The sequence below is a fragment of the Lissotriton helveticus genome, chromosome 3_1, assembly GCF_964261635.1.
Source record: "Lissotriton helveticus chromosome 3_1, aLisHel1.1, whole genome shotgun sequence".
Taxonomy (NCBI): Eukaryota; Metazoa; Chordata; class Amphibia; order Caudata; family Salamandridae; genus Lissotriton; species Lissotriton helveticus.
This window is the reverse complement of record NC_136061.1, coordinates 1,607,891,884-1,607,918,462: the sequence shown is the minus strand read 5'-3', so window position 1 is coordinate 1,607,918,462 and position 26,579 is coordinate 1,607,891,884. Positions and strand designations below refer to the sequence as shown.

At 42.9% G+C, this 26,579-nt stretch overlaps 1 protein-coding gene across 1 annotated transcript in view; it reads left to right on the top strand.

Moving 5' to 3' along the window:
* LOC144825067 (uncharacterized) overlaps positions 1 to 26,579 on the top strand; it is a 189,982-nt gene that overhangs the window by 28,938 nt on the left and 134,465 nt on the right. The window lies entirely within an intron of this gene.

Here is a 26,579-nt window from a genome sequence, read left to right as displayed (position 1 = left end):
CACAGTCACAACAGCAACAGAGTCTAATCGGCAGAAGCAGGAGACTGGGCTTGTCCAGAGGCAGCCAAGCCTGCTGGGGAAACCCTAGAAGACACAATGGTGTCTGAATCACCCCGTCTACAAGTGGGAGCCATCACGTCCCGTAGGCAGCAGCACGGCTTAAGTGGTGACCCGTAGCCAGTTAACATATGGGCACAGGAGCAAAAGGGGAGTCACGGGTTCTTCTATCACCGTAGTGTAGAGTCATTCTGGGACCCCTGTACTCGCAGCAGGGTGTGTCTCTGTGAGAGAAGGTTGCGAGGGAGGTTGGTTCGTTGAAAGACCACATTTGCTAATTGCCGGCAAAGCACTATTTTCATTGATTAATCAGGTTTCAGGTTTTAAAGTCTTTATTTCGATGATAATATCATAAAAGACAAAATTTAAAACATTTTAAGACATTTTAACCACTGGACAAACGATTGGGAGAACAATAACCATATTGTCATATTTCATTTCAGTTACACTAAAATCACAACTAAAAATAATTATTAAACATCCAAAAATTACAAAGACAAAGATAAACCTGACCTTAAAAAAGCTAAAATGTACAGATTACCAGTTACAGGTTAATAAGGTCATACACATTGCAACTTACAATATTCCTTAAAAAGACCATTGGGGCAAATATCAAAGTTAAACCTGCTAATGTTGAGAGTTCTTCTAGCCCTTATTGCCCACGCCCAGCCTAAAAATGTAGCCAAGCATACCACAAATACTTCTGAGGTATTAGTTTTTAGAACCCAGATCGCCTCAGAAGACCTTCTATATGAGAGGCGCTGAAACAGGGGTTTTATCCATTTAGTGCGAGGCTCTGAATACAGCGGGCAGGCAAACAGGAGATGACCCTCGGTTTCCTTTTGGCCTGGGCACCAACAACAGGAGCTTGTTGTTCCTTTGACCCAAGATGATGTAAAGGAATTCAGCGGCAAGGCACCTACTCGAAGCTGGTGATAAAGTTTCTTGTCCAGTGGTCTGGTGATGGTATCCCAATAAGTCTCGCGGGAGGGGTCCAGCTTAAAGCTTAGGAATCTTCCCGTGAGACTACCAGAGCTGGAAGCAGTTACCAGGGATTGGCGGACCGAGGCCCAATACAATTCCTTGAATTCCTTTTTTGAGGGGAAGGTGTTGGCACCAGGAGAAGCCCACAAGTGTTCTAATCCCATATCTTGTAGGCTCTTTTTTACAGAGCGAAGCCAAGGGATTCTTCCAGAGCCCCCCATCGACCTCACTTCTGCTAACTCTTTTGCAAAAAGAGTGAGATCCGGGGAAGTCCACAAACGCCTCCAAAGAGCCACTACTCTAAATCTTGCCATATCGTTGATTGGAAAGCAGCCCAGATCTTGGCAAAGAGGTATCGATGGAGAGGATTGAGGTAACCCTATCAAGTTCCGAAAGAATTTACACTGGGTTTTGTAGAGACTCGAGAGATCCATGAATCCCCATAAATCAGCGCCATAGAGTATAGCAGCATTTATTTTGGTATCATAAATGTTCAAAGCTGGGATAACCCGTTTTGTTATGGATCTCTTCTGCTGTCGCAAAAGACAGCCAGTGAGTTGAGCAAATTTTAGCTGTTGAGCAGCAATTTGCTCTTTCCATAGCAAGCGGCGGTCCAAAGTGACCCCTAAATAGGTCATGGTTTCAACTTGTTCCAGATTGACCCCACCACTCCCATCCCTGTCACTTGTGGTGTCCCCCAGGGATCCTCTCTTTCCCCCTTATTGTTTAATCTTTACATTTCTCCTCTTATCTTTGCTCTTCAGCAGCTGGAGGTCACCGTGTACAACTACGCGGATGACCTCCAGCTCATCTTCGATCTGTCTACTTCCCCTTCTTCTGTTTCTAACTTTCAGTCGACTTTGACCTTCATCCGGGACTGGATGAACCACAACCAGCTGAAATTGAACCCAGACAAAACCGAGCTGGTTCTCACCGGTGGTTCGTCCAGTCCGTGGAACTCTCATTTCTGGCCACCCTCTCTTGGTCCCCCCCCCTCTCCGTCACCCACAGTCAAAACACTGGGGGTCAAAATCAACAACCAGCTCACCCTCCACTCACAAATTAGCACCGTTGTATCTTCCTGCTTCCTCACCCTTCGCACTATCCGCTCCGTCTCCTGTTTTTTTTCCCCACAGGCACTTAAGATGATCATGGCTGCACTGGTCATCTCTAGGCTAGATTACGCTAATGCCATTTACAGCAGCATCCCATTATACAGCCTGCGGAGACTCCAGTTGGTCCAGAACCAGGCGGCCCGTCTGGTCTATGGTCTCCCACGGTACCACCATTCCACACCCCTCCTCAAAGAGCTCCACTGGCTCCCGGTCAAAGAACGTTCCCTGTTCAAGATCGGGTGCATGGTCTTTCAGGCCCGACAAGGCACTGCTCCAGCCTTTATTGCCTCATTACTAAAGGAATATGTTCCTTCTAGAGAGCTTCGTTCTTCCTCTAAATCCCTCCTCCTAACCCCACGTTTCAAACGTAAAAAATGGGGCGGAACCAATTTTGCCACCCTTGCCCCCACATTTTGGAATTCCCTCCCTGATCACCTCCGTTATTCTACCCATTATCTTTCGTTCCGCAAGGACTTAAAAACCTTTCTCTTCAAACAAGCCTTTCCTGTATAATGCCCCTCCCCACCCAAGACCGGTCTCATCTTCTTCAGGAGTCAAACGAACTACTAGCGCCAAGAAACCGTACGGTATATGCTGCGCTCTACAAATGTTTTAAATTAGAAATTAGAAATTACAAAGTTATTCCTAGTTAGGACCATGAACTTGGTTTTCCCCACGTTTACCTGAAGGTCATTTTTCACACAAAACTCCTCAAAGCAGTTCAGGGCCCGCTGTAGGCCTTTCCGTGTTTTAGATAGGAGTAGAGTGTCGTCGGCGAAGATAAGCATTGGGAATCTTGTCCCTGCCAACGATGGGGCATCGGTATGGGTAGCTGAGAAAAATTTGACTACCTGATCAATAAAGAGCAGGAAAAGTGTGGGCGCAAGGACACACCCCTGGCGAACTCCACGAGTGACTGGGAAAGAATCTGTACGTTGTCCTTGGCCTCCCCACCTCACCCTTGCGTAGTTCTCTTCATGCATTTTGATAATTAACTCAAGTAGTTCTCCTGGTAACCCAAGATCCCTCAGTACTCGCCACAGTTTGCCCCTAGGCACTAAATCGAAGGCTGACTTCAGGTCTATAAATGCGGCAAAGATGGTACCACCGCCGAGCAAAACCACCTTCCAGAAAATTAAACAGAATCGAAACACCTGGTCAATGGTGCTCGTCCCCGATCTGAAGCCTGCCTGCATAGGTGACAGTATATTTTCCGATTCCATCCACCCTTGCACTCTAGCCAAGATCATTTGTGCGATGACCTTTTGGAGGCAGTCAATTAGGCTAATCGGGCGATAGTTACCCGGATTTGACCTGTCACCTTTTTTGTATATTGGGAGAATCTCTGCCCCCTTCCATGATTTGGGTATACTTGCACCTTTTGCTATCGCATTGGCTATGTTGGTTATATATGGCACCCAGAGACCAATATTTGCTTTGAACAAGTCTGCAGGTATAAGATCCAACCCCGGTGCTTTCCCCCGCTGAGTCAAACCAAGGGCAGACTCCGCCTCAATGTTAGTAAAGGTAAATTTTTCCCCGCATGTGGGCGTTATATACAACTTATCCAGGATAGGAGGAGGATCAGAGCCCTCCATACTAAATTGGGTTGAATAGTGTTTTACCCAATCTTCCGGGGACACATGATTGGTTGGAGTACGGGAATCAACATCCTTTCCCCATTTTACTATATCCCAAAATTTGGTCTGATTGTTCATCTTGGAAGCATCCAAGAGATCTGCCCAATAACCATCCTCCCACTCCCTTTTAGCTTCCCACTGTGCTCTTTTATACCGGGCCCTAGCCACCTTTACAGCACACATATTTCTAGATTTAACAATGTTAACAAGATTGCTGTGAGCCTCCCTACATTTTTTGTTGTACCACTTTTCCCGAATACCGTGTGGTCGTACTGTGCCCTTCTAGCATGGCTTAGAAAGAAGAAGCTTGAGCTGGTCAAAACAACGTTCATGCAAATCCATAATGGTGTTAGGTTCTAAACTGCCCCTCCCTGTAACCTCCAACATCATTTCGTTTAATGCATTCAAAACCACATTCTTGATATTGGTCTGTAGGGTCTCATCTCCTGATAGGTTTGACCATTTCAGCCTCCTGCGATCATTAGACAGAACACCAACCCCTGACCCTAAGGGAACTGGGTCTTCCAATCTTTCCATACCATGCAGCCTTAATTTCAGTGACAGGGGATTATGGTCGCTTTCTGGACGAGGGACAACTTCCATATCGACCATCAATGCCCAGAATTCCATTTTCAAAAGGAAGTAGTCTATACGACTCTTCCTCAGTCCATTGTCAAAGGTATAGTTAGCACCAAGATCTGAGAGAGGGCATCCATTTACTGCCCTTAACCCCCAAGTGAGGCATAATGCAGTCCAGTTCAAGGCTGCCTCCGTTGCTTTAACAGTTTTACTGGTCAATAAGTCCGGTATGTTCCATGTTGCATCCTCAACGGACCCCCAACTATCCCCTGCGACATAGAGCGGCTCAATTGTACAGTTCAAATCACCCGCTAGAAGAATTAAAGTATCCTTGCTCAATCCAGCTAGATGTCTGTCCAGGACATCCACAATGGCAGGGCACCGACCACCTGGGAGGCCACGTGAATAAATATTAATAATAATCATATCCCGTCCGCCTCCTTTGCTCAGTTTGATGGCCAGTAGGTCAGGACTATCCTCATAAAGTTCGGTGATGTTATATCCCGATATCTGTTTTACCCACGTTATCAGGCCCCTGATGCTCTGCCTTTAGTACTCTTAATTGCGGGTTTAAAAAAGTTTATGAAGCCTGCCTTATGAATTGGTTCAGGTGCCCGGGTTTCTTGTAGTACCACAACATCATATTTATCAACAAACTCAAGCCAATCCTCAGAGTCCATGCGACCCTTGACCCCCGCAACATTCCAGGACACTATATTAAATGTTTCTGGAGTGGGTTCTGTTGTATTCTGTACGAGATTAGCCATGGACAGGGGAGTCATTGGGGTAATCTGTGTAAACATGTTTCTCTCCCCTCTTTCTTCTATATCAATTTTATCCAGGCTTTCCCCCTCTGACATAGCCACAGTTATTTCCACTACACCAGGTACAATCTGATCGCTGGATGCAAGTGCCATTGGGGCTTGATGTGATAAATGTGCCTCATTCCCACTAACATCAACGGGCTTATTCTTCCTGCTTGGTGCATTCAGTCAATCTATCTGTTCTAAGTCAGACAAGGGCCCAAAGTGGTTAAAAAGTATGGGGTACTGCTGTGTGTGAGGTGTTCTTAACCCTTGATACCTCCCATCTCTTACTCTCAAATGATTTGGGCCTAGGGGGTAGTTGCTATGTCTATGTGGATAAAAATACGCAAGACCCAGGGATTGTACATCACCCTGCCGGGCAAATCTGGCTTTCCGTCTTATAAAATCAACCACCCAGGGATCTTTAAATGAAATTAAGATACAGTCCCCTTCCAGGTCTTTGGTACCTTTACCCACCCAATCTACTCTCCTTACATAAAGAATTTCTGTTGGTGATGATGGTGGTAAGGGACGGTTCTTATTTAGCCAAAATATCGCCTTATTACGCAAATCCCCATGTGTCTCCGTAATACCATATTTTAGGGGAGCAACACCAGTTAGGACTATGATGTATTGGGTTGCCTCCGGGGGTATGTTTACGCGAGGAGCTATGCTCATGCTTTGTTTGCACACAAACGGCGTCCTGGTAGGCTGATAGTTGGTTTTTTGCCTACTAGGTGGCTGAGCTGGGGTACTATATGATGGTTTTGCCATGGCATCTGGCGTAGATGGTTTCCCTCTATCTAAATTAGATTTAGCTAGTTCTTTTTTCTTAGGAGCATGTGTCAGGGACCCTCCACTTGCAGTGCTAGGTGTATCATCTGACCTTGCCCCTACTATGAGTTTATTAATAGCTACCCCTGTTGGTACTGGCTTAGTTACCTTATTTACTGGGGAATTACTGGCTGGTCTGGTTTTACTTAATGTCTGATTACGAGCCCCTACAGCAGAACTAGGGGTAGTTACTTTTTGCAATAAGCCCAGATTTGTATTAACTGCGGTCTCCAGAGCATCGATTTTGGAGGTCATCAACCTTGTTCGCTCCAAGACTGGAAGCAGAATTGTTTTAAACATAGCCTCAATTTTGACCAAAAGAATTTCATCACTATTGAGGCATGTTGGACAAAGATTAGATGACCCCAAAGGGGTGAAGGAGGGGCAATGCACATTAGGAAAACCCGAGGGTAAGTGTGGGACTGATAAAGGGAAACTATGTATATCGTTCAATTTAGGCTGCTTTAAGTCTTTTGCCCCCTGGGGACTCGAATCCAGCTTTCTCTTGCGAGATATCGATCTCGGTCCCATAAGATCGTCCTCAGGCAGGGTAAATGAAGTGGAATCATTAGATTGGGAAAGCATGTCCATACTATGTTCGTTGTCCCCATTATTCTGAGTTTTGTCCCCCTCACTTGGCTGGCAAACATTTAATTTCGGGACATCGATAACCGGAGAGGTAGGTAGGGCCACCCCCTCTCCATCCACATGGACTATTGCCTCGGTCTTCATAGAATAAATGCAGTTAGATGCTGCATGGGGAACTGGACTTTTGACTATTGCCAAGCCACCCAACGAAGAGCGCTTATCAGTAACTAAATCTAGGGAGAGCCTTTTTTCCACCATTTCCATTTCTTTCTCCAAAATCCATGTGGCTCTAGTAATGAAAGCGTCCATTGGACCAGAAACAACTCCCTTGGATGTTTGTAGCTGGACTAATCGTTCTTTCCCTGATCTCAAAGGCATAGTGATTTCCAACTTGTTTTACCTACTACCGTTAGAGTACAGTACCTCGCCCTCCCTTTCAAAGACAATCAGTCTCAAAGTGCCTTCGAGTCCCACCTAATACCTGGGAATCGATTTTGCCAGGGATTCAGGCCCAACCCAACCTTGTCCGACCACGGACGGCCAGAGACGGTCCCGCCCTTGTCCCGGGCTTCTCCCGGCACGCTCCCGTGCAGCGGGTACACGACAATCTTATAATAGCAAGGGGCGTGATTGGCGGGTGGGCGGGGCAGGCAGGGAGAGCAGCCCAGCTGGTGGTGATAGGGCGCGCAGGGACTCCTGGTCCACGGAGTCCCTGCCTAGTGCTCGCAGCCCTGCCGGTCGGGAAACAGCAGCCCCTTTAAGAATAGCAACTCCCGCGGTTAGAGCCGCGAAGCGGGTCCGGCGAGTTGCTGGTGCAGCCTCCGGTTTCTTTGGGCAGGAACTTGTGCAGCAAATGGCTGGTAAGCTTGCAGCGTGAAACGTAAAGGAAACAATCCCACCTGGAAACCAGTCAAACACCCCTTTATCTCCGTAGGCGGGGGGCGTGGCCGGCAGGGAGAGCAGCCCAGCTGGTGGTGATAGGGCGCGCAGGGACTCCTGGCCCACGGAGTCCCTGCCTAGTGCTCGCAGCCCTGCCGGTCGGGAAACAGCAGCCCCTTTAAGAATAGCAACTCCCGCGGTTAGAGCCGCGCTGCGGGACCCGCGAAGCGGGTCCGGCGAGTTGCTGGTGCACCCTCCGGTGTCTTTGGGCAGGAACTTGTGCAGCAAATGGCCGGTAAGCTTGCAGCGTGAAACGTAAAGGAAACATTCCCCTGATTAATCATTTTGGTACTGTCTTTGTCACCTGTTCTAACCGCAGGTTTCTTCTTTCTTTCTCCGAGGTAAAGTAGACCCAAGGAATTCTTTAGTTGGGAGGGGTTCTGCCTGGAATTAGACCTCCCAATATTTAAGCTGCAACGTTGAAATGGGTTCCTGTGGGGACTCTATGTTCATGACCTTAACTGTAATGGCAAAAATATTTTCGATTTTTCATCAATTACAAAAACCTTGCAGGCAATGCTACTGAAGATCCACAAAGCGAGGGAAAGCCACCCTAAGGGGCCGATTAGGATGGCGGTGAATCCGCATCCTCCGGGCGGCGGAAGCCACCACCAGCCTGGAGGATGCGGATTCACCGCCGCGGACATTGGAAACACCCACTGCCACATTAGGATGGCGGTGGGTTCAGCGGCGGACGGCAAGTCCATCCGCCGCTGATCCACGGTGTTTGCTGGCAAATATGGTGGCGGTGTCTGCAAGACACCGCCAGCCATATTAGGATGCAGGCTGAAACCTGCTTTTCCACGGCGGCTTTTCCGCCGTGGAAAAGCATGTGGTCTTTTGTGTTTGGGGGCCCGTTGCAGGCCCCCAGGGTGTTGGGGGGTGGGGGGTGCACATGGGGGGTACCTTTGGTACCCCCCAGCATTTACATGCACAAAGCGACAGGCACCGCGCAGTGCCTGCCGATTTGTGCATGTAAATGCAAAGCATGCATTTTTAACCTTGCGGCGGGTGCTGCTTCAAGCAGCACCCGCCGCAAGGTTAAAGATATGGGATGTGACCGCCAGGGTGGCGGTCACATCCTAATTGTACCGGAGGGACCGCCGCTGCCCCTGCGGACGGTCCCTCCACCTCGGGGGTGGCGGACGGACGCAGGTCCGTCCGCCATCCTAATAGGCCTCTAAGTTGGCCCCTGTATCCATCCACGATAGCATAAATGGCATGCAGAAAAGGAATAACAGCTGGTGTCAGCCAGGACAGAGAGTCTGAGCTTCTGGCAAGGCCCAACCACAACTTCTCACAAATAACACACACATATTATTCGAGGAATTGGACAACATGAGTAATGTAAATGGTATGAGAAATATTGAAATACATTCCATGTACAACAGGACCTCAACATGAATGAATTCCAATCTGCAACCATGGTGCACAGGAAAACAAGCATAGGTAAAGCCAATTGGTCTTACACTGGCTGCCAGTCTTTTCACATAGCCATTGCTCATTTGGCTTTTCTATGGTTTTGGTAAAAATGTATTGTTTATGGTTGTTGTGCGGTTTAATTGTTTCCTCCGCCCTTTACAGTATGGACCCCCACTTTAGTCATTGGCTAACCACATAGTAAGTGTCCTTTAGTAAGCCCTCTTGCCCTGACTTGCTGCTGCAGACTTTTTATAGACACAAGGAGGAAGATGCTCTCACGTTGTCCCTTTGTGGCAAACAGGGGCCAAGGGGGATACAAAGGATTGGCATGCTGCCTCGGTGGTACATCCACCTTCCACTCCAGCTACTGCTTCAGCATGTGTAAGGACCCTTGAGAGCCAAACATTGTCACCACTCCAGCCAACTTGATGAGGGCTGAGGAGAGCAGTGCTCTGGTACTTACTTGCCTTTTGACAACTTGCCCCTACTCCCATCACTTCTTCTCCAAAGGTGAAGGTGGAATTTCTTAAAACTTTGAGGCGTGCTCCATGTCAGCACTATTAGGGTGTGCAAGATGATTTTCCACAGCAAGATGTCTCGAGGCTACACAGGGTGAAGAGGATGGGCACAAATCCAGGGAAACTACAGTCTGGAAGTGCAAGCTTCAGCGCTCGCTTCAGACATCCGACGCTATTTATCCCTGACAAGGGTTGGAATCACAGCAGTCTCTTCATTGTGCTCCTGACATGTGTATCTGCTTTCACTAGCTGTGTTTGAAACGTTATACAAAAGGGACACATAGCCCTTTGGGCCATGAGAACAAGGAAATAGCTGACAAAACAGCAACAATGTTCATACATTTTCAGTATGTGTTAGCTGCTATTGAATGTCACTCAATTTCCAGATTTGGACGCCGTAAATATGAAAAAAACGGTATTTACCATGAGCGCATGCACACATTTTATCATCCTAGCAAGTCTGAAAGGCTGCGTCAATGTGAGAGAATTATGAACATCAACTTGCTGAACTAGCAGACAGGCTTCACTTCGGCCAGATTGCACAATGCGCAGTCTGGGGCAGATTATTTATGCTAATGTCTCATCCCCATTAAGATTAGACTTCAGTTTATCGAGTGATTTGTGCGTAGAGGAGTGTGCAGTGCAAGAAATTGCCTTCTACCAGTCTGCATATGTCTCTCTAACTGTCTATTAACCTTTCAGTATATCTACCAACCTGACTGTCTGTCTATCTATCTATCTATCTATCTGTCAAACCTGTCCGTCTATCTATCTTTGCAAACCTGTCTGACTGTCTATCTCTATTTGCAATCCAATTTGCCTGTATACCTACTTAATTGCCTGCCTGCCTACATAGCTACCTGTATGTCTGTTTTTGTACCTTTTTGTCTGTCGATCTATCTGTCTGTCTCTCTGTCTAGCTACCTGTCCGTCTGCCTACCTGTCTCTCTGCCTGTCTACATGTCTATCTAAGCAGTTGTCTATCTGTCTACCTGTCTTCCTATCTACCTGCCTTCCTGTCTACCTACGTGTCTGTCTAGCTATCTATCCATCTTTCTTCCTCTGTACCTCTTGGTCTACCAACCTGCCTGTCATTCTGTAGGTTTGTCTATCTATCAATCTATCTATATATCTATGCATCTATCTATCTATATATCTGTCTGTCTGTCTGTCTGTCTGTCTGTCTGTCTGTCTGTCTGTCTGTCTGTCTGTCTGTCTATCCATCTACTGCCTCTCTATTTGCCTATCTTTGTAGCTTTCCAACAGTCTTATCTATACAAGCCTCTCAATGTAGCTATTGAAAGCTTCTCTATTTATCTATCTTTTCAGCTCTTTTATCTATTTGTAATAAATACTTACAAATACATTACAAAAAAGCATTAGCAAAGCAAGAGGCTGTCAGACAAAATCTAGCCGATCGGCTTTTTTAAGTTTGGTATTAGCCAAGGTCATTTGTTTTACCAAAAATTATGTATATAACATAGTTATATGGGTTTTCATACTGACTTCATCTATTAGTCTGTTGTGTCATTCAATCAATCAATCAATCAATGTATTTGTAAAGCACGCTACATACCCGTGAGGGTCTCAAGGCGCTGAAGGGGGGGGGGGGAGGCTGCTACTGATTGAAGAGCCAGGTCTTGAGAAGTATTCTGAAGGTCGGCAGGTCCTGGGTCTGTCGTAGGCTCATAGCGAGAGCATTTCAGGTCTTGGCGGCGAGGTAGGAGCAGGATCTGCCGCCGGCGGTGGTTTTCCAGATACGAGGAACTGTGGCGAGGGCGAGGTTGGCGGAGCGGAGGCTGCGGGTGGGGGTGTGGAAGCTGAGTCGGTCGTTGAGGTATGTGGGTCCGGTTTTGTGTAGTGCTTTCTGTGCGTGGATGAGGAGTTTGAAGGTGATCCTCTTGTTGACGGGGAGCCAGTATAGGCCTCTCAGGTGGGGTGTGATGTGGCTGCGTCATTCAAATTTACATTCCACCCACTGGGTGGTACGGCATGCTGCACCTTCACAAGGAGCACATTGATGCACAGTGGTTCCTATCTGTGCCAGGGACTACTATGCTAAGTAATAAGTGTTTTCGGAGACAAAAAAAAACGTTTGGCTATAGCCAATGTTATTTTTTTTAATTATTGAGGGCCCAGCAGCTTCTCCAACAATAAAGTTTTACAAAAATCATGACTGAACAAAACCAAAAAACTGATTGCCAGGAACAGACCTGTTGGCTTTGGCAATGCTTGTTTGTTTCTTGTCCCCTACTGCTACGGTTTTTTTGCAGTGACAGACTGGGAAAAAAGCATTAGACCATCTACCCTAATTAGGGGGAGTGCTGCTAAGCCCTTCCTCCAATGTCCCTTGCTCAGTTGGGCCGTTGGAGGCACATTTTTTGTCGACTGAGCCAACGGGGTCTCCGTCAATGAAAAACGTTAGGTCTGTTCATGTCAAAATGAGGCGGGCAGACCAAGGATTTGGCAGTCATGGTACTCTGTTGCCTTTTCAATAGAACCCCTTGTCCACTGCACTCTAAATCGGGCCCTAAATTCAGAAATCTAGCATCTGGACCGCAAATCCAGTTTTGATTTGGAACGGGTGCAGGCTTTATTATTTTTTCACAACTCACAACTCATGTCGATAGGTTTAAAAGACAACTTTGTCAAACCATAGTGTCTTTCAACACACTCCAGACAGTCTCCATCCCAACCTCTGCCATGGACAGATTTGATTCCTGGTTGGTCTCCTGTGACTGCGTAGTAGATCACTTCATCATCATCACAAAAGCCTCCTTGCAAGTTTGGTGAAGGACTATTTCTGTATCTATCCACTGCTTGAAAACCAGTCAGTTCTTCAAGTAAAGAGTATGAGGAAAACATAAGTAAGTCAAATTTCTATTTAACCACAATTCTGGATTTGCATAGTTCTGATGGTGGAAGGGTAATAGTTTTGATGCCTCCCGATCTCGGGGCATATTACATAAAGTGCCCCATGGCCAAAACAATCACAGTGACAGGCAGAAAGAGGTGGGCACCAGTCAGTGTGCCGCCTGAGGGAAGCCATCTGGAAAAGGTATGGGGGGTCCCATAAACGCCCAGACACACCTTGCAAGCAGACTCAGTCACAGGTCTACAGGGGATCTCTGATCCCTTTGATGTGCAGTCTGGGTGCTGCCAGCACTGTGAGAAGCAGAGCAGGTGCTTCAAACATCTGCTTGCCATTTGCTGATGTACTACCCTAGTTGTAGAAAGAACAATTGATGGACAGAATGCTACACAATGTCAAACTCTCACCCCCAGTTTAGAGATCTGGGCCTTAATCCATATGTTTTCTGCTCACCACACCACTCCAGTTTAGACCTAACCGTATGCAAATGCGTCATGACCTTGCTCGCCATGGGAATAGTCCAGCCCGAACTGCCAGGCCAGGTCCTTCCCGGACCAGAAACAATCATCCTAGGACAGATTTCCGGGTATCACCCTTCATCAGCCAGGATAGCTTGACTCTGGTGGCTTGCTGAGCACAGGCCCCCCGTCTAGGCATTCCCATCCCACTTGGGGTGACAAATACAAAAAGAACAGTCTGGGTGCTGCCAGCACTGAGAGAAGCAGAGCAGCTGTTTCAAACAGCTGATTGCCATTTGCTGATGTACTGTCCTCAGTGCAGAAAGAACAATTGATGGACTGAATGCTGAACAATGTCAAACATTAGCTCCCAGTACCTAGACCTGCGCCTAAATCCATCGTTTTTTTGCTCACCATACCACCCCAGTTTGTACCTGGTCATATGCAAATCAGTTTTGACCCTGCTCCCCATGGGAAAACTTCAGTCCGAACTGCCAAACCAGACCCTCCCTTAAAATGAAATGAAATTACCAGAATTTATAAAGTACACCAAGGCCCAGGCATCTAGGCGCTGTAGAAATGCAAGAGCCATGGAGTGAACTGTTAGGATACCAAAGATACTGTGCCTAACTATAAGGTAAACTGTCACGTTTTAATGCTTTCCTAAAAGGGGAATGCATGTTCAGTGATGTAAGTTAGAGGGGAAGGGTGTTCCAAAGCTCTGCCTCACCATTTATTCTTCCAGATTCTGGGAACCGTTACCCTACTGTGGAATGCTAAGTGAAGATTTCTCAGGGGCACATACCAATTAAACATGGCTTTGATGTCAGCTGGACAGACCGCATAGAAAGCCTTATGTACTGTTCAAATGCTCTTAAACCAAACCCATTTTTAAACCAGAAGCCAGTGCAATTCTTAGCGCCTTCTCGACAGAAAATTGCTTAGGAATACCCAATATAAGAAATGTCAGCACGTTTGGCACCAGCTATATCTTTGCTAAATTTGATTTGTTGGTCTCAAGATAGAGGCATTACAATAGTGTATCCTTGAGGAAACAAAAGCAAGAGCGATTTGCTTACGTGCTGGAAGGGCCATGAAAGGAAATATCTTCCTCAGCTTTAATCATGCAGAAACACGTTGAGACTGTGCAATTAACCACACGGTTCAGAGAGAGCTCACTGTCCAGAAGGGCGCCTAGATTTTTAGCGGTATGTACTGGTGTGGGCATAGAGTCTAATGTTTCCAGCCACCAGTTGCAGTTCCAAAGAGCCGTGCCGCCAGTAAAAACAGTACTTTTGTCTTCTCTCCATTCAGCTTCAAGTAGTTCTTGCCCATTCAAGATGCTACCCCTTCATGCAGAGATTGAAGTTATCTGCAATACCCTGAAATCCTTTAGAGATGGATACAACAATCGGAGTATAATCAGCATATACCACTATCTTTTGCATGAAGGAGTCAACCAGTTTTGCTGCTGGGGACAGGGAAGATTTGAATGATGCTGGGCTCAAGGAGGAGCCCTGAGGAACCCCACATTGCAATGTATCCGCACAAACTCATTCCCACATCTTTGGGAATCTGAAGGAATCCAGGTTTTGAGGATTCCCATTGGAGAGAACTGAGAACATAGCTTATAGTTGGTATACTTTTTTTTTTTAGTAAAACGGGAAACAGCTGAATTGGAAAGTGTATTTTTTCCCTAAAATTGGCATCAGTAAAATGTTCACTTTGTTAACATCCACAACTTCCCAGTTTTCAATTTCAAAGAGTTGGAAAGGAAACCCAATTTATGTACCTCCGATTTTATGTTTTTCCAAGTAGTAGCCATTTTCCCTTTTCTGTGTGGTTCCAATCGACATGCAATGTGTTGAGGAAACATATGTGAAAATCATGAGTGAACCTGGAATGCTATACATTTCTAATTAGACAATATTTTAAATATAGCAAAGAGTCATTTGAGTAGCTTGCTAATGGTTTTCCTAAAGGAATTAAGTGTTGAAATTAAAACGTAATGAAAATAAATAGGAATAAAGAAACACATTTTTGAAATAAAAACATAATGAGAATACATAGGAAAAAATAGCAGTTGGTGATAATCTTTGCATCTGTAAATTTCTACCTCAATGGTCAATTTACAAAAGTAACATACTGGTACATCTTTTAGACCGTTCTAGTCATAGGTATATATAGTGTTTGCTGTTTGTCCAAAAGCATCCAATATCCAGATCCAACAACTGAGAGTAGCTTGTAAGGATTTTTCATTGTGTACCAACCATGCAGCAATTCATAAGGTAAACTCTAATGAAGGAAAAATTGCTATGGTGAAAATGTAAGTAGTTTTGTAATGTGCACCAGATAATGAATTTAAGAATCAATGCTATTTGTACACCTCTGAATTTAGAGTTACCCGTACTATAAAGGCAATAAAGTGCCTCCTGCATAAGGATACTGCAAGTCAATGAGGATTTCCATAAACATATAGAGGAACGAGAACAAAGACCAAATTCCTTATTAGGTAATTGAACCCTGAGGTGCTTAGCCAAATCTTTTTCATCTACGTCGGGGGTACTTTATCCCGTATAATACATGGTCACACCACCACCTTTCCCACACACCACTTAAAACCTTCGTGCGTAGCTCTTTCATGTAAAAGAGCAAGCATGTTTGCAAACATGAAGAATAAAAATAAAACCTCTAGTGCAAAACTAAGCACATCAAAAACCTGTTAGATATTTGTTGCAAACTGATATTTGCAACAGTTCTATACAAGTCAGTTAAAAATAAAATAATGTGCGGTAGCTCAGTTTGTGTAGAAACATGCACAGAGATTCAAGCTTTTTCCAGCTATCTAAGGAGTGTTAAAAATATACATGTTCTCTCTGCTTGTCATTCTAAACAATGCAGAAGAAAGAAAAGCAACATTCAGTTTTCGTTGCTAAACAGCTGCTTCCAATATGCTACTGGCCTGATCCACTTGTCACCTGGGCTACTGGTTCTGGTAGAAGGCATTGTGATGTCACAACTCAACTGTAATAATGTATAATAGTCGAGTTTTGACGTCTTACCTTTATAATCTGTGACTGGGTGCCTCAAAAGAGGCAGATTTTAAAGACATTTGAGACAGGTGAAAATACAGGGATTACAGACTTCAATGTATTCAAATGTGATTCAGAGGGTATTTTGCAAAATGTTTTCTTTCTTGCACATTGACCTACATTTGAGAGCCAAAAATTAGCTCAAATCTAATTGATAATAACAAATGGCCCACTATTATATGTTCCCACCCTTTGTCAAATAAAAATGGTATCCTACTTATGTGGTTTAGTCTTTTACTCATAGCAGGACAGGCCTAAAAATACTGGCATGAAGAAAAGGCCCATTACCGTGATATGGGCAGCTGTAGAATTTGGGCCTAGGTACGACCACCACCCAGGTAAACCTACCAAACCCAGATCTTTCTATAAACTAGACATCCAGGGGATTCTAGGGTGGTTTGACGTGAATGGATCCTACCAGTTTTTCTTACCCACAGTGCATCTCAGTTCTCAAACGTTGGCTAAAATCATGTACTTCTGGGAGGAAAACTTCCACAAAATTCCTTCCACCCAGCATTTAATTTCTTCTCCTGATAAAGACAGGGCATCTTCTGGGGTGGGGTCGTAGCCTGATGTGTGGGCAGGCTGCAGTCAGGATTTCATTAGGGACATATTAGTGACAAGACATAAGTGGACATTGGCTTTTTTCTCTCCAAGAAATTTATTAAAGACAGAGAAGGTTTGCAGGCTGTTGAGGACTTTTTCTTGTGGCTAGCTCAAACACAGAGGGTCAAGAAATGACCGTTCTAGACCAGGACTAATAGAGGGAATCCATCATCTCCTGGTCATTATGAAAGGGCTATGAACTAGGAAGAATATGCCTCACTACTTGTTGCATGACTCTCGGTCTCATTTAATCCATCACTGCATTGCTGTTGGCCAGATTTGTGGTTTTATTTCCTTCCCCGTGCAACACATCCTCAACAGGGACCTCACAGTTCCTTATCGGAACTGACGCAGCATGACACAGTCTCAATGCAAGTTTGCATTACAGCCCTTGCAGCTCATCAGATCTGCAGCTTTGCAACACATCCTCAACACGGACCTCACATCAGACCCCATACCGCGCAGCACAGTGCTCCACAACCAGGATTTGTGGTTTAGTCTTTTGCCCATAGCAGGACAGGCCTAAAAATACTGGCATGAAGAAAAGGCCCATTACCGTGATATGGGCAGCTGTAGAATTTGGGCCTAAGTTTGACCACCACCCAGGTAAACCTACCAAACCCAGACCTTTCTATAAACTAGACATCCAGGGGATTCTAGGGTGGTTTGACATGAATGGATCCTACCAGTTTTTCTTACCCACAGTGCATCTCAGTTCTCAAACGTTGGCTAAAATCATGTACTTCTGGGAGGAAAACTTCCACAAAATTCCTTCCACCCAGCATTTAATTTCTTCTCCTGATAAAGACAGGGCATCTTCTGGGATGGGGGCATAGCCTGATGTGTGGGCAGGCTGCAGTCAGGATTTCATTAGGGACATATTAGTGACAAGACATAAGTGGACATTGGCTTTTTTCTCTCCAAGAAATGTATTAAAGACAGAGAAAGTTTGCAGGCTGTTGAGGACTTTTTCTTGTGGCTGGCTCAACCTCAGAGGGTCAAGAAATGACTGTTCCATACCAGGACTAATAGAGGGAATCCATCATCTCCTGGTCATTATGAAAGGGCTATGAACTAGGAAGAATATGCCTCACTACTTGTTGCATGACTCTCGGTCTCATTTAATCCATCACTGTATTGCTGTCGGCCAGATTTGTGGTTTTATTTCCTTCCCCGTGCAACACATCCTCAACAGGGACCTCACAGTTCCTTATCGGAACTGACGCAGCATGACACAGTCTCATTGCAAGTTTGCATTACAGCCCTTGCAGCTCATCAGATCTGCAGCTTTGCAACACATCCTCAACACGGACCTCACATCACACTCCATACTGCGCAGCACAGTCTCCACAACGATTGTATGATGTTACAACGAATTCCGTTGCAACGCATGCCTTTACCACGCATGCGTTACAACGGAATTCGTTTTCCACGCATAACCTTTCCCTCGAATATTCCTTTACCACGCATACATTTACAACGTTTTTCGCTGTAAATTTATGCATGGTGAGGGCATACTCTTGTTAAAGGTTAAAACTCCCCCCTTACATGCCCCTAGCCTCCACTCCTTACATTTACCCCTTCCCTTAACCCTTAATATATATATATATTTTTTTTACTAAAATGCCCCTTACCTTTCAACTCGCCTTCTCTCCATCTTCTTTTGTTACGTCCGTCGTACATCGTTAAGAGGAAGCGGAAGTTACTTTCCGTTTCCTCTCTAACGACGTTGATTGCATCAGCTTCGGCTCTTCAGGTTAGTTTTGTTTTTGGGGGGAGACCCCCCCAGCCCGCCTTTTTATTCCAACGCTTTAATTTATTTTTTTATGGGGGAGACCCCCAAACCCCCTTTTTTCTTTTCATTTACCACACATGCCTTTACTACGTATTTCGTAGTAAAGGTATGCGTGGTAAAGCCTCTCGTTGTAACCACGCATGCGTTGTAATGCATGCGTGGTAGAGGATTTCGTGGAAACGGCCGCGTTGTAGTGGCCATTTCCCCTCCACAACCAGGATTTAAGGTACATTTCTCAGAGTTAACTACTTGATCCATGTAACTGGCCTGTGCTCCATACACACATTCAAATAAGCATATGGTCTTGCACACAAGCAATATTCACAAATTGAAAGTGCACCAGTTTTAATGCATGTACTGCATATATCTCACAGATTTCTCATATCTGACATAGAAGGAAAAGGTGAAATAGGGGTTCAAAAATAACATAATACACTAAAAGCTGAAGGCATGTGAAATATTCTGGATCACAGAAGTAAATGAAGTAGACTTGTGCTCATTTTAAAATAAAGAACTATGGGTGTGATGTATTATGAAGCAAGTCATAAATAGTGGGGGCAAATTGAACAACAACTTTGAAGTTTGCAACTCTCTACTGAGAACGCTGTTGGTCATTTCTTCTTAATTTAACTCTGGTTGAACACAGCCGTGTTGCTGGACCACTACTCGGTCTGGTTTCCTCGTTTATCTTGTGACCAGAGACCCTCACACATTTTATGAATGCCAGGAATGAGTGGCGGAATGCTAGGGGCCAGCGGCGGTGTGTTTTTATTTTAGATTCATTCAATCCCATCTCTGTAAACTGCAGTATTTCATTGAGGGGTAGCGCAGCAGGCATATTTCCCACCATTACAGCCTCTGACAGGGATGTGGGTGCTCGCTTTTAACCAGCACAGCCATTTCTTCTACCAACAGCTACATTTAGTTGTATGTATCTGCCTTATCATAATTCTGCAAGCGGCATTTTTATTCCACAATTCATTACTGGAATGTTCCGTGTGATGTTTTCTTCATATTTCTTTTCCTGCTGTAACATTGATTATTGCCGTTCTTCCTCGGTTATTTAGACCTTTGAGACTTTCTTTCATCCTTCCTCTCGGCTAGTGCTGATCTGCCCCCTTTCTGTGCTTTAATATTGCAAAATGGCAGAGGGCAGCAATACCAAATCAAAGAATGTCTCTCTAATTAGTGATGCCTCGTAAGGAATCTACCAGTGGAGGTGGTAAATGCCTAAAAAAATAACTGTCTATCCAAGGGAATCTCCTCCCCCCTATTACAATGGAAGATTTAATGGATGAACTGAAAATATTGAAACCATTTTATGATGGACACCGCTTCCACTTTTTAGCATCTTGAGGAAAAATGGTAATCTCTGGAGTCTAAGGTCTCGGACATTGAGGTACGAATTTCTGAGTGCACAACATCACCTCAACAGTCAATGGTTTTTTGCAGAAAATAACATCCCTTTAATGACTCAACAAAAATTGAAAAAATTGTAATAGGCGAAATAACCTTTGCATTTATGGTATTCTGGAGGGAGTGGAGGGAGTCGGCATGATTGGTTTTTTACAGTTGAACTTGCTAAAGTTAGTCGGCCTCTCCAGCAGTTCAACATTGAAGATTCAAAGAGCTCAATGCCTTGGCCCTCGAGCATCAGTTACTAATTCTGACCCTTAACCTAGAGGCATAATTATTCTTTTTCTTCAATATACAGATTTAATGCAGATCCTGACAGCCTCTAAGCAGCACCAGAAACTGATTTGGTCAGGCCACAGCATTTTTCTCTGCCAGGATATTTCATCCGCAACTGTTGCTCATCCCAAAGAATTCCTAAATATGCGCCTCTTGCTGAGTGCTATGAATGCATGATATGGTCTTCTTCACCCCTGCACTTTCAAGGTCACCTACAACAACATTATTATTTATTTTGACTATACCGCTAAACTTAAGGAATTTATACAACTCCACTAGAATGATTCCATGGACACTGGTGACTTTTGAAGTTTTTTCTACCTCCTAATTCTCTGTAATTCTGTTTACCATTTATGAATGATTAGTCTTTATTGTATTATTATGTACGTCTTTTAATAGTGCTGTTGTCTCTTTTTCATTACCGGTCCTTTGTTTGTCTGCACTAGCGTCTTTGTTTCCTTATTGTCTTGTCTCTTTTTATTTGAAAGTCCAAAGACCTAGGTTATACATTTGATTATATTTTGATTGTATTTTGGTTTAATCATGTACTTATGGTTGTATTTTTCTTATCTTTCCTTTTTTTCCTAATCCTTATTCTTCAGTCTCTCTAATCTATATTCAATTAATCTCCGGACTGGATTTCCAGGCTGGCCTTTCTCATATGGGGCCATATGTAGGTAGCTTAATACAGGTCGGTAAATTTGCCGTTACTGACCGGTATTTAGTTTTCCAATGTAGGTGGCTGGATTTAAGGATTCAGTAATTTACTGATTCGGTAAATTAAGGAATCGGTAAATTACTGAATCCTTAAAATACTGAATCGGTAAATTACAGAAACCTTAAATCCTATGCAGGGAGCACTCAAGTGAGTGCATTTTTTACTTAAGGGTTCGTTATTTACCACCAACTACAAGTTGATGGTAAATATCGAAAACCTTCAAAAAAGCAATTTTGCGCTTTTGCAGACATACATGCCCTTAGGGCATGTATGTGTGCCACATGTGCACACCTTCACGATTCAGGGGTGCAACAGGGTGTCAATGTGACACCCTGCCACCCTTGAATATGTTCCCCCTATTACCGATTCGGTATTTACCAAATCGGTAATAGTGAATGGCTTCCCATTCATTCCTATGGACCTCCAAGCCCATAGGAATGAATGGGAATTACCAAATCGGTAAATACAGAATAGGTAATACCGAATTTAACGAATCAGTAAAATTGACCAAATTTTTACCCACATACTATTTACCGATTCTTAAATACCGAATCAGTAAAATTCGGTATTTAAGAATTGGTAAATAGAGATTACCTACATATGGCCCATGGTCTCTTGATGAGCTCTATTTTATACATTTTCTTTCTCTTCTCTTTTTTTCGATGTCTATGGTCTTTTAGACTATTTGTCATCCTGCCATTGGTATCTCTTTTTGTGTTTCTTTCTGGACTTACATTTTCTTCCTCTCATTTCTCCCTTTCCTGTGCTCCTTTTGACTTTTTACTTAGTTTTGTTTGTTCTTATTTGAGGGTATACAGATAGGATATTTGGTGTTAATGTTTCCTTAAATTCTCATGGTCTCATTTTATATGTAGGAGATTTTCATATTCTGTATATAATGTTTCCCTGCATTTCCTATGAATAGTTTCAAATTATTTCTTGGAATGTTGAGGCCCTCATAAGCCCCATTAAGAGACAGAGGGTTCTTTTTCACCTTTCTAAGTTGTCTTGTCATGTTGCAAGAAACTCATCTTTTTGAAAATGACATACATATGTTTAAGAAAAGGTGGGTTGGTTCTGTTTATTGTTCTTCTGCAGTTAATCATAAAGATGGTATGGGAATTGTGTTTCACAATTCTCTAAATATTTCTATTCTAAATCGAGAAACTAATGTCAACTTCAGAGAGCTGCATCTTCATGCTAATATGAATGGCTTTCCCTACTCCTTCTTTAATGTTTATGGATGCATTGGTAGAGATGCCCCCTTATGGGATTTGCTCTCACCCAAACTAATGTCTGTGATTCACACCAACTTAGTTTTTGGAGGTAATTGCAACCAACTCATTTGTCCCTTCTTAGATCGCAAATATAAGTTTAAATACACCCCTAGCAACACGCAAAAGGCCTTTTACAGAACTATCACACATAGAGGACTAGTTAACGCATGACGTCTGCATAACCCTGATCTTTTAGAATACTCTTTTTTACATTCTACTCGGCATTCTTCCTTTAGAATTGACTATATTTTTCTGGAAAAATTCTCGTATCAGACCATGAACCAGTGATGATAGATTTAGACTATACTAATTTCTCCACTCATTCTAACAGATGCCGCTTCAACAATTGGTTTCTACAAGAACAGCAATTTGTTTGGGGTATTGAGCAATTCATTACTATTTTTTTCCACACTAATATAGGTCCAGATATCAACGTCCACCATGTTTGGGATCTTCTTTATGTTTTGGGATGAAAAAGGCTGCTGCCAGAGAATCTTTAACATCACATAAAAAAATTGGAACATGCGTACTATTCCTCCTCTCATGAAGATGTTCTAGACCAACTCATCAAAGCCAAACTTAATTTCAATACATCTTCTGTCACCAATGCTAACAATGCTCTTCTAAAAATAAACCCCAAGTATTTTTGCACTTTTAACAAAGCAGGAAAGATGCTGGACATTTATTTAAAAGTTAAAGAGCAGAAATCTAGGATAGAAGTCATACGAGATACCTCCTGTGGTAATAAACTATTTAAAGCTCAGGAAGTATTAATTCGCTTCACAGAATTTTACTTGCATCTCTATACTGAGGATACTTACTCTCTGAGAAAGCCATGTAATATTATTTGACACAATTCCAAAACCGCAAACCCCACTTCTTGACTTTTCCCAACTGGAAGCTGATTTTTATCTTGTGGAGATATGCACGGCCATGTTTAAACTCCCAAAATATAAATCTCCAGCCCCAGATGCATTTATGGTTGAATTCTACTCTAAACATTTTGCTCTTGTGGTCCCTCACTTACTTTTGTTTTTTCAACACATTCTATCTCTGGACACCGAGACTGGCACTTTTACAGAAGCCATGATTTGCTAGATTACCAAGAAAGACAAAGACCTGGCGGAATGTAAGAACTACAGGTCAATTTCCCTTATTAACATGGATTATAAAATCATGTCCAAAATTCTGGCTCTGCGAGCTAATGATTTGATTTATTTTTTAATCAGAACTGAACAATCTGGCTTCATAAAGGGCTGTAATATTTCGGATAACTCCTATACCTTCTCACATATTATTCATGGAGCTCATAAATCTGAAACTCCTTGTGCTGCTGTCACTTTGGATGTGGAAAAGGCTTTCGACCATGTCAAATGGGATTGTGTTTTAGAGCTTCTAAATGGCCCAAATTTCTACATTATGTTAAAGCTCTATATTCCTTTCCCTCTTTGTTAACAGCCTTCAGTCATCATATTTTCCCCTTGCTAGAGGCACCGGACAGCGTTGCCCCCTTTTCCCATTAATTTTTATCCTTTCTTTAGAACTATTTTTACAATCCATACGTCTTTCCGAGGCCCTCACGGGCTTTAAACACCCTCCAACGCCTATCCCTGAGTTCTTTAATCTTTTTTCCCCACTACTCCTCGCTGTCTGGGTACCGGTTTAACATTGACAAATCCAAATCTATGTCACTCAAAAAATGTTGTCCGTAGGATATGTTCAGAGATACAAGTTTCCTATGGAATTCTCTAGGATTACATTTCAGGAATCTTCTACTCCCCCTTCCTTAAAGAAACACTTAAGGCTAATTTAGAAGCTCTAAAAGTGAAGACCACCACTCTCTTTGACAAACGGTCTACTCTATATATCTCCTGGTAGGGTTAATTAGCCACTATTAAAACGTTGTTCTTGCCCATGCTTGATAGTTTACTTTCTAAGTTTTTAAGGAACAAACCTATGGCTTGAATCTCTTTATCCAAACTCACAAATCTTAAATTTATGGTGGCGTTCCAGAATTCTCACAATATCATTCGCCTTTTGTCCTTTAGCAGATCTGGTCCTCTTTAGACTCTCATAATTATTCTTCTTTCCCCTTTAGCGAGCTCTTGAACTTTCTCTGTTTGTCTATTTTCTTTATTTCACTGTGTCCTTATTTCTCAGGAACCTCTGCATATGTCTTCCCCTTTATTAAACCATTCTAGTAACATTGCCAAAAAGTACATTTCCTAGTTATAGTCTCCTTCCCAACTTTAGTTATTATCATCAATTCGGTGCAATCCTGCTTTCACCATATCTGATAAAGTTCTTAAATGGCCCTCCTTGCTAGCCTCTGGTATTACATCCATTTCCCAAATCTTCTCCAATAACCAGTTTATCTCCTTTGAGGAACTAGATAGCTATTTACATATTCCCTTTTCTCACAGACAGAAATATTCACTGCTTAAAGATATTCTTTGTCAAAACATAATTGACCCTTCTCCCAGTCCAGATAAATCCCTTGCAAATCCTATACCCACCTCAAAATTTCTCTACAGAAGTAAAAGATGCCTTAATATATATACAGCTTTCTATCCAATATCTTGATAGTCAAAACCAAAGAGGAACTTGTTTGGGAACAGGACCTTTAGTCCTCTTTTTCAATCATTACATGGAATAAATTGTGGCAAAAAATACATTATACTTCTCACTCAGCAAGTACTTGCTCAAACCATGTTTTCTTTCTACAATAGATTGTTTCTTACTCCTTCCATCTTCTTCTTCAAATGAAAGATTTACCTAATACCAATTGCTGGTCCTGTGCTTCCCCTGACAGCAATTTTCTGCATATGGTCTTTCTATGTCGCAAGCTCTCAACTATTTGAAAGTGTGTTTGGGAAAATAATTCTCAGCCATTCCCAGTCTCACCTCCTTTCACATAGTCAGTATTTTTGCTGACAGTTGCTCGGGCATATGGCCAGGGTACAAGCCCAAAGGCAAGTTAGTGGATCTCCTCCTGGTGGCTGCCTTTCAGGTTATTACTTCCAATTGGAAAAACCTGATAAGGTCTCTTACATGGCATGGTGGAACCTGATTTGTCATAATCATAGATTAGATGCATCCCACTCTTTCACATGACACACAACTATCAATAATCTGGCTTCCCTTGACTTCATACCATTCTTGTCCTTTCTCTAATGATGTTCAAAATGTTGAGGTAACCAAACCCGCTTGAAATCTATTATTTCTGGTTTTCTTCTCATTATTCTTTCCTATCTCATTATACAGCCATCTGTACACCTCATGCTCTAATATAACCTATATTTCTTTTCTATTCCCCATTTTCTTCATTAGTCACATATTATTAATTTCTCCTCTTTCCCTTTTTCTTTATCTTCCCTTCCACAAAAATGCATAAAAATCTATAAAATGCTCTTTGCTTTATATTGCAGCATTGACTTTTATTTTCTTATGAAATCTGTCTTTGTTTGTATAATATTCATAATTGGATTTTGTGCACATTTTATCCTTTTCCAATTACGGATATTGATCTCTAAGTCACATGTCTCAATATTAAGTTCACTCACATAAGTTGCTGTATTTCTCTTTGGCAATTTTTCAACTGAAAAAAAACTCTGGTTGATTTGTAGTAGCCTGAGAGGAAGAGGGGTAACAGAAAATTAAATCTCAAAGTACAGTGTAATCATTAGGACCACACAATGAAAGCCAGACTCAGTAACTTGAAGTTAAAAGTAAGCATGGGCTGAAAATTCGTTCCGCTCACGGAATTTGCGGATTTTCCACGATTTCGCGATCTGCGAATCTGGCGAAATCACGGTAAAATCCGCGAATCAGCGGGGACGAATTTTCAGCCAAGCACTTACAGGGTTACAGCCGCAGGTGCAAAAGTCGATGCTAATTTTTTGTAAACTTTTACAAAAGGGTTACAAAGAAATTAACTTCAACTTGGGCACCTGCTGCTGTAAGCCTGTAAGTGCTTCCTGGCGCCTCGTTGCCTACTTGCAACTATTCTCTGACCCTGCTCTGACCCTTGAAGCAGGGTCAGAGAATAGTTACAAGTAGGCAATGAGGTGCCTGTCACGAAAATTAAACCTCAACAGGAAGCACTGACAGATATAAAAACAAGCATTTGCAATGCAATAGGTCTCGCATTAGGAAAGTTTGAGCTATTGGTCTTGTAAATGACAATTTTTTTTATTTATGTGTTGGTTTTGAAAATAGCTAAATTAATAGCTTTGTCATTTACAATGCCAATAGTTATAACTTTCGCAAATGTGACACCTATAGCATTTGTAATGCAACATGTTTTGTATTTACGTGACTTATCTGTATTGATACTACAAATTACAATGGCTTTTAATTTTTTTAAATAATTAATACTTAAATAAAAGTGATTTTAATTTATAATGGCAATAGCTTAAACTTTTGTAAATAACTTTTGTGAAGATTATGTTCAGTGTATTTTGTTGTGACGAAAATCCAAGAACAGAAGTGAAATATTAACATCTTTTTGTGACATTTGTAATAAAGTTTGAAACATTGAGAGAACATATTTGAACCAGTTGTTGTTGAATGGTTGCGCAGATTGAT